The sequence below is a fragment of the Thamnophis sirtalis genome, unplaced genomic scaffold, assembly GCF_051295495.1.
Source record: "Thamnophis sirtalis isolate CommonGarterSnake01/CBP01778 unplaced genomic scaffold, rThaSir2_p1.2 scaffold_4, whole genome shotgun sequence".
Classification (NCBI taxonomy): Eukaryota; Metazoa; Chordata; class Lepidosauria; order Squamata; family Natricidae; genus Thamnophis; species Thamnophis sirtalis.
In genome coordinates this window covers 109,776,403-109,785,166 of record NW_028261384.1, presented here as the reverse complement: position 1 = coordinate 109,785,166, position 8,764 = coordinate 109,776,403, and the positions used below count along the sequence as shown (strand labels likewise).

Genomic DNA, 8,764 nt, shown 5'->3' with positions numbered 1-8,764 from the left:
ATTCATTCAATTTCTATAGCCACCTACCTTAACAAAGTGATTCTGGAGGGCTTAGAATTCTAAATTTCTAAAATAGTTCAAATAACTTAAAAGTATTTAAAACAATAAAACATACACAAAATAAATAAGTATAACCAGTAGCCATGGTGAATCAACTAATAGTATACCCAAATAACAGGCCCCTTCACGCATTCTGAGGCAAGATACATAGTTAAGTTTTTAAAAGTTTGTGAAAAGTAAATAGGGTTGAAGCCATTCTAAAGGGAGAATATTATATAAGGCAGGGGCTGCAGCAGAAAAAGAAAAGAAAAACTTTTCTAGCTCCTGTCAGTTGGCAATCTTTGGCTGATGGGAATTGCTTGCAGCATGCTCAATCTGCTGAATCTGATCAGACAGGTAAAAAACAATCCCTGAGCTAACTTAGTTCCAAGCCATGTAGAAGCCCCCTCTGCATCTGACCTTCTATGGACCAAGAGATGAGACACAGGATCTGCTCAAATAGAGGCAAGTCCTCAGAGTCAGGAAGAAAATGCAGCACCAAGTTCAACAAGTTGGATATTTGCTGATAAAAAATAATGTCCACACTTTTAAGAGCCATTGTTCAACAGCAATTACACAAGAGAAGCAGACAACTTCTGAACCCACACAAAAGGTTGGAAAACCCAACTTCCCATCTACATGCCCCTTGAAAACATTTGAACTTAGCAGGGTGGAGCAGGTAAAGCCTGTCATAGTTTTTTTTTTAAAAAAAAAGCAAAATAACCCTTATTCTGTCATCAAAGGCCAGTGAGCCTCCCTAGGAGTTAATGTATGCTTTAGCAGTATATTTCATCCTCCACTAACAGGAGTTTCTAGAGTACAAAAGAGAAATAAAAAAATGTCAGTGATTAAAAATGTAGGTGAGGTGTCAGATCGATGGAATGAAGAACAGATGAGGAAACAGAATATGAGTGTAGGTAAATAAATAATAGTTTCATTAAAATAGATATTCACTATTTATTAGGTTGCATACAAATTTCTCACACAAAAGTTTGCACACAAGTGGGAAAAGTTTTGTTCTTCTACCAGTTATGATCATCCTCATCAATATCATATTCTTGGGAAAGGTCATAAAAATTCATTTGTTACTTTACACAACCACAGATTTTGAGAATTCCCACAGTATACAATAACCATCTGTATATGCTTCATAAATAGATATAGGGATGAATTTTTTTAGGGAAAAAACATCTTCCAATACATGTTGTCTGACTCAAAAAAATTTACTAAGTGCAAGCCTGCCAAACTTTACCAATTAAATTCACTTGTTTTGAATTCAACCAATATATTCTACATATACCAAACAATGTGTTTTAAATATATTTCCAAAAGAATACATTCATTTCTCAATTAAATTACCATGGAATGGCTAATTTATCCAACATTCGACTAATTTAAACAGAAGAAGGAATCAAGGGTTTGTAGCCCATTAATTTTTTTTATTATTTCCTTCACTTCTCTATTTTTCAGGCTGTAGATAAGGGGGTTCAGCAAAGGTGTTGATATCTTGTTCTGAATAGAGAAGAATTCATCCATAATAATTGAGGAGGCTGAGCTGGGCCTCATGTTTCTAAAACAGGCAGTTCCATAATACAAAACCACAACAATAAGGTGAGAACTACAGGTAGAGAAAGTTTTCCTTTTTGCTTCTGCTGAATTCAACTTAAGAATAGTTTAAGGTGACCAGATTTTCAGATTGGAAAAGAGGGACGCCCTTGACCGGGGGGGGGGGGGGGGGGGCTTGATTAAAAAAATTTTTTTTGTCAAAAAGTCACCCCAGGACACTGAAACCAGCATAAATACGAATCTGTTGCCAAACAAAATTTTGATCATGTGACCATGAGGATGCTGCAACGGTCGCTAAGTGTGAAAAATGGTCGCAACGGTCGCTAAGTGTGAAAAATGGTCATCAGTCACTTTTTTCAATGCCATTGTAACTTTGGTCACTATACCACCTTTCTTGCCACAGTTCTTAAGTGAATGACTGCTGTGTAACTTGCATGTGTGAGGATGACATACAGAACTTCTTGTACCTTTGCAAACTATTCTAACTGCTGAATCATACCCAAAAATTAGGTAATAGCAATACATTTTGATCCTATGTCCAGCAGGTTTTGATTGAGTAAAAAATACACACTCTTTCAAAACTACAATAAACACATCAATCTATAAATAAGATGTGAAACCATGTGGAGACAATATGTGTTGATTAGCATATAAATCCCCTCCTCCTTAAATTAATACATGGATGTGGAATATAGTATGGTATAGATGTCACAAATCATGGTGGGGAAACTTTTTCTTATGGAATGCCACTGAAAAACAGGAAAGACAATAACAAAAGATATATGATATAATGGATATGAGGTGATCCATGTAAGTGGATGAGTTTGCAACATTTGTATCTTTCTATAATTAATTACCCGTAAATACATTTTTAATTTAACACTGATTTAATTTCACTGGTTCTGGATTGATATAATTCCAAGCAACATGCTTCTTGGCTTAAACCAAATGATAACTGCAATTGTTTTTAACAAAGCTTGGAGAACAGCTGATATAATTTTCTTTTCAAGAAGCAAGTTACTGTCTTTTCCCTTATTACGTAAAGATATGAGGTGGTTTGATTGGAATATTAAACTATGGAGGTGGTCTTTTTTGTACTATATTTCATCTTTTTGTACTATATTCTCCTTGTCCATGGCTATTATGATTAATACCATCACTACCATTTGTGCCGAGTATCTGAACAATATTTTCAAAATTAAATCACCCTGTGTTTCAGCAGTTTAGAAAAGGAGGAAGAAAAACTTGAAGCAGGGCCCAGAGAGTACTACCTCAATTTGAGGAATACATTTTCCAGGAAAGAAGTCTATGTGCCAAATATTGCAAATTAAAAAAAGGTCATGTGACCATCTTCAATGAAGTACTGAGTATGTATACTTTATTTTCATAATTACTTCTTTTTCAATCATAGGAGTGAGGGCTATGATAATTTCCCATTCCCAAAACAAGGTTTATAATGGCAAAGAAAAGAGCAAATGCCTCTTTTATATAATACCGTTTCCAGGAGAAATCAATCAAACAACTAAGCAACAAATTTTAACAAGTAAAAGTTTACTTTGCCAAATAAGATATGTTCCAAGTGGATTGCCAATATCAACTGTTTCTAGCAGCAAGTTTTGTTTTCCAATGAAGGATGGCCAGTTCTGTCCCTTCCATTGTTTGGGAAAAGATTGCTTACTACCTACATTCAGATGTATTCTAAAATTATACCACAGCAAGTTAAAATGCCCATAAAATGACTGCAAGCTTTAAAGAATGTCTTGCTGTGTAGAATATCCTGGCATAATCTTAGCTATGGCAATATTTAAATTACATGAGTGTAAAGAGATTACAAGTGGTCCTTAACTTACAATAGTTCATTTAGTGACTGTTCAAAGTTACAATGGCACTGAAAATGACTTATGACTATTTTTCACACTTATGACCTTTGTAGCATCCCCATGATTATGTGATCAAAATTCAGATGCTTGGCAACTGGTTCATACTTATGAGTGTTAGAAGTTGTTGTGGCTTGTATGTCTAATAAATGGCATTTACAATAACTGTAAAGTAGAATATCCAGTTTACTGATCTTATAAATCAACATTAATGTTTTAATGCAAGCGAAAGCCTAGGAATCTGAATCAGAAAGTGATTAAATGCAAAAATCCAAGGCTTTGAAACTTGGAAAGCACATGGCACAGAATGGTACAGAAACAAGCTGCAACTAGTTCACAGAATCACAACTGTGAGTGCATCCTTTAGTTAGAACAGAAGCACATAAAACCACTTGTATATTTTCAGACCAAAAATGAAGATTGATCAGATTTTTTGCATCCTCAGTTCTATGTAATTTTCCTTCAGAAATCAGTACTGTTTTCTACCCTATTGTTACAAGTACATCCCTATTTAAATGAAACTGAAAAAGTTCCAGGACAGCAGAAATAATGTACAAGAAAATGGATTTTATTTATTAAAGGAAACCATGTGTTTACAATGTGAATCTCAAGTGAGAGCCATTTTAAAAAAAGACAGCACAGCTGATACCTACAGATATTGAAATGGAGAACAGCAAATTCCACTAATTTAGAATCATAATTAAAATAATCCATGGAGTACTATGAATTATATGCATATTCTATGTTCCATGTTCTATCTCTCTCACACACACACACACACATCCCGCCCTCCCAACTTCCAAGTAGAAAAAGAAATCTTACAGAATTATTCAAAAAATAATTTTAAAGAGAAAACACGTCTTCATGAGGTCTCCATTCAAAACACACACACACACACACACCACACACACAGCCAGCCAGCTCCTTGTTAAAGGAAATTCTTTGCATTTGCATTCTTTGAAAGTATTCAGATGCAGTCAAACTTTAAAAGTATTTAAATTAAAGTAAGAAGAAACTTCCCACAGCGACAACAATTAACCAGAGCAACAGGAAGTTGTGAGTGCTCCGATACAAGTAGAAAAAGAAATCTTACAGAATTATTCAAAAAATAATTTTAAAGAGAAAACACGTCTTCATCTCATCCGGAGATTCCTTCCCCCCCCCCCCCCCCCCGCTTCTCACCGCCTCAAGAAAGAGAGCAAACCAAGCAGCCGGGAAATAGATCACTCAGCTGATTTGTCAGTCGCCCTGCGCTCATCAAAACAAGCATGTAGGGCAGGAAGGGAAGGCTTCTGGCTGCTCCTGGGCAGCGATCCCACTGCCATCCCCCCCCCCGCTTCTCACCGCCTCAAGAAAGAGAGCAAACCAAGCAGCCGGGAAATAGATCACTCAGCTGATTTGTCAGTCGCCCTGCGCTCATCAAAACAAGCATGTAGGGCAGGAAGGGAAGGCTTCTGGCTGCTCCTGGGCAGCGATCCCACTGCCATCCCCCCCCCCCCGCTTCTCACTGCCTCAAGAAAGAGAGCAAACCAAGCAGCCGGGAAATAGATCACTCAGCTGATTTGTCAGTCGCCCCGCGCTCATCAAAACAAGCATGTAGGGCAGGAAGGGAAGGCTTCTGGCTGCTCCTGGGCAGCGATCCCACTGCCATTCCCCCCCCCCGCTTCTCACCGCCTCAAGAAGGAGAGCAAACCAAGCAGCCGGGAAATAGATCACTCAGCTGATTTGTCAGTCGCCCCGCGCTCATCAAAACAAGCATGTAGGGCAGGAAGGGAAGGCTTCTGGCTGCTCCTGGGCAGCGATCCCACTGCCATTCCCCCCCCCCCCCCGCTTCTCACCGCCTCAAGAAAGAGAGCAAACCAAGCAGCCGGGAAATAGATCACTCAGCTGATTTGTCAGTCGCCCCGCGCTCATCAAAACAAGCGTGTAGGGCAGGAAGGGAAGGCTTCTGGCTGCTCCTGGGCAGCGATCCCACTGCCATTCCCCCCCCCCCCGCTTCTCACCGCCTCAAGAAAGAGAGCAAACCAAGCAGCCGGGAAATAGATCACTCAGCTGATTTGTCAGTCGCCCTGCGCTCATCAAAACAAGCATGTAGGGCAGGAAGGGAAGGCTTCTGGCGGCTCCTGGGCAGCGATCCCACTGCCATCCCCCCCCCGCTTCTCACCGCCTCAAGAAATAGAGCAAACCAAACAGCCGGGAAATAGATCACTCAGCTGATTTGTCAGTCGCCCCGCGCTCATCAAAACAAGCATGTAGGGCAGGAAGGGAAGGCTTCTGGCGGCTCCTGGGCAGCGATCCCACTGCCATTCCCCCCCCCCCGCTTCTCACCGCCTCAAGAAAGAGAGCAAACCAAGCAGCTGGGAAATAGATCACTCAGCTGATTCGTCAGTCGCCCCGCGCTCATCAAAACAAGCGTGTAGGGCAGGAAGGGAAGGCTTCTGGCGGCTCCCGGGCAGCGATCCCACTGCCATCTTCTTTGGATGGATGCCCAAAGCCTTCCAGCCCACTCAGGGCGAGTCAGCTGCGGTGCAGCCGGTGGTGGGCAGGAAGGTTTTCGGGCAGCTCCTGGGCGGCAGGTGTCTGGGTGGGAAGAGCCGGAGGGGGTGGCGGTGGCATTTTCGCTGCAGAGAAGAGGCGCACGATCACGAATGGACTCCGCGGCAGGAGGAGAGGGTGGGGGGGCAGCGGCAGCCGCCCGCAGAGAACCTCCACGCTGCCGCTGCTCCCACCCTCTCCTCCTGCCGCAGCGAGCGGAAAATTCTCTGATTAGAATTAGATTACTCACCAGTCAGCGCAGCTGCAACCTCTTTCGTCTTTTGGCGAAAGGAAATTGAGACTCGCGCAGGCGTGCTGAAAATTTCCCATCCCAGCCAGCTCACTGATTGGCTGGAGTCCAGGCCAATCCAATCAGTGAGCGGCAGACTGGGCTGGCTTAAATTTGTAGGTAGGTAAAAGCACGCTTTTTTTGGCGCTCGCAGCTCCCGCCCATCAGCTGCTAGCTTGCTGGGCTGGCTCATCTGGTAGAGAACAGAATGATGAGCCAGCCCAGCAAGCTAGCAGCTGATGGGCGGGAGCTGCGAGCGCCAAAAAAAGCGTGCTTTTTAAAAAAGCGTGCGGGACGCGGGAAAACGCATTAGAAAGCGGGGGTGTCCCGCCAAAAGCGGGACGTCTGGTCACCTTAGAATAGTTGAGATGATATGGATATAGGAGAAAAAGATGATAATCAATGAAGAACTTGCAACAAAGCTACCAGATATCAGAAATGCCATCCAATTGGTGGATGTTTCTGTGCAGGATAATGCAAGTAGAGATGGAAATTCACAGCTGAAATCCTTGATAAAATTTGGTCCACAGAAATCTAGCTTCAAAATAGGTAATATGTTTACAAAAGCACATAATAAACCAACTGCCCATGCACCACCCACCAGCCATTTACAAAATGATTTATTCATTATTTGTATATAATGGAGAGGCTTGCAAATGGCAGCATATCGGTCATAAGCCATTGCAGCAAGGACACAATCTTCAGTACCTCCAGTAAGAAAAACAATGAATATCTGAATAAAGCAATCAGAATATGAAATAATCTTTTTCACCCAAAAAATCACCAACAGCTTGGGAACAGTAACAGAAGACAAACACATGTCAAGAAAAGCCAGATGAGCAAGAAAAAAATACATGGGGCTGGGGAGATAACTTGTTACTACTATAATCATCATATTTGCAAATAAAGTCAAAGCATACATCAAGAAAAATGTCAGGAAGAGAAAAGTATTGACTGGATAATTGTATGAAAATCCCAAAAGGACAAAAAAAGTCACTGTGGTGTTCTGATTTTTCGTTTCCATTTCAGATATAGTAGAAACTTCAAAGTAAGAAGAAAAAATATTTTGCTACATAATACAATTCATTGCACAATTAGATAGGAGGAGGCAGAATACCAGGGAAAAAACTATAAGAGAAACTAATAGTATATTAGGGCCAACACATTTTCAAAACCATCCAAAAGGGAGAAAAAACATTTATTTATCCCAAAGATTTTTTTAAGTTGTATTAATTTCAATATATGTATTAGTTGAGATTTGGAAGGAAAAAAAATAGAGAAGAAATCATATACATAAACTGATATATATAAATCAGGTAATGCTGTAACACATTTTTACTCTTTGTGTCTGTAGAGTTCAATTTCAGGATAGCTGAGATGAAATGGAAGTAGCAGACTAGGATAATAATGTAGAACTTGCATCAAAACTACCACATATTAGGAATGAGATCCAATTAGGAAGATTTCTGTGCAGGATAAGGCAAATGGAGCTGAAAAATTAATAAACATTTGTCAAAGCTGATTAATCATTTGAACATGATTTCAGAATTTAAATAGTAATATGCCACAAATAAGTACAACATATACAATATATATTTTCCAGGGATGCTGTTTTAAAATGTATTTATTGCAATACAATGTTATGATCAGGAAATTGTTCCTTGTAATGATAATATGTACATAATAGAGGCTTAATATAAGAGAGAGAGAGAGAGAGAGAGAGAGAGAGAGAGGGAGAGGGAGGAGGGAGGGAGATGGAGGAGGAGGAGGAAGAGGAGGAGGAGGAGGAGGAGGAGAAGAAGAAGAAGAAGAAGAAGAAGAAGAAGAAGAAAGAAAGAAAGAAAGAAAGAAAGAAAGAAAGAAAGAAAGAAAGAAAGAAACTGAAATGTATCAGTGATTTTAACAAATGTAGTCTTCAACCAGAATTTATTTGTGCATTTTTGCTGTCCACCATTAATGCAAAATACAAGCCATAGGTAGGAATGAAAATACATTGTACCATTAACTCTATTTGTATAAAATTATGTATTTCATTCCCAAGGAATTTATGACAGGATAAATACTAACAAAAACTTAGCTAATTTCAATGTATAGAAAAATGGACCACAGAAGTCAAAGAAAGTAAAAAAAAACCCAAAAAAACCCAAATCCTATTTCAATATTCCCTATAATATTTCCCAAACATGTGTCCTTCAGAAAAGCTTCCACAACTTGATGAAGAATTAAGAGAATTTTTAATGAAACCTATTTAGAAGGCATTATATTGTGAAAAACTTCTCTTCAAGTATTGGTAGCAATTCTGTGGAATAGTTAACAATGTCTTATTTTTTGCTGTCTGAACAATTCACTGAAAATTACACAGAATTAATTAGATGGGATTCTGCTTTGAGCAATTTCAGAGGACTAAAGCCAAACACCAATAAATTTTACTTTAATATAACACTATGTTAGATTTTCT

At 39.6% G+C, this 8,764-nt stretch overlaps 1 pseudogene; it reads right to left on the bottom strand.

Moving 5' to 3' along the window:
- Positions 1–1,428: 1,428 nt before the first annotated feature.
- Positions 1,429–7,330, bottom strand: LOC148046125 (olfactory receptor 5BS1-like; annotated as a pseudogene).
- Positions 7,331–8,764: the final 1,434 nt, after the last annotated feature.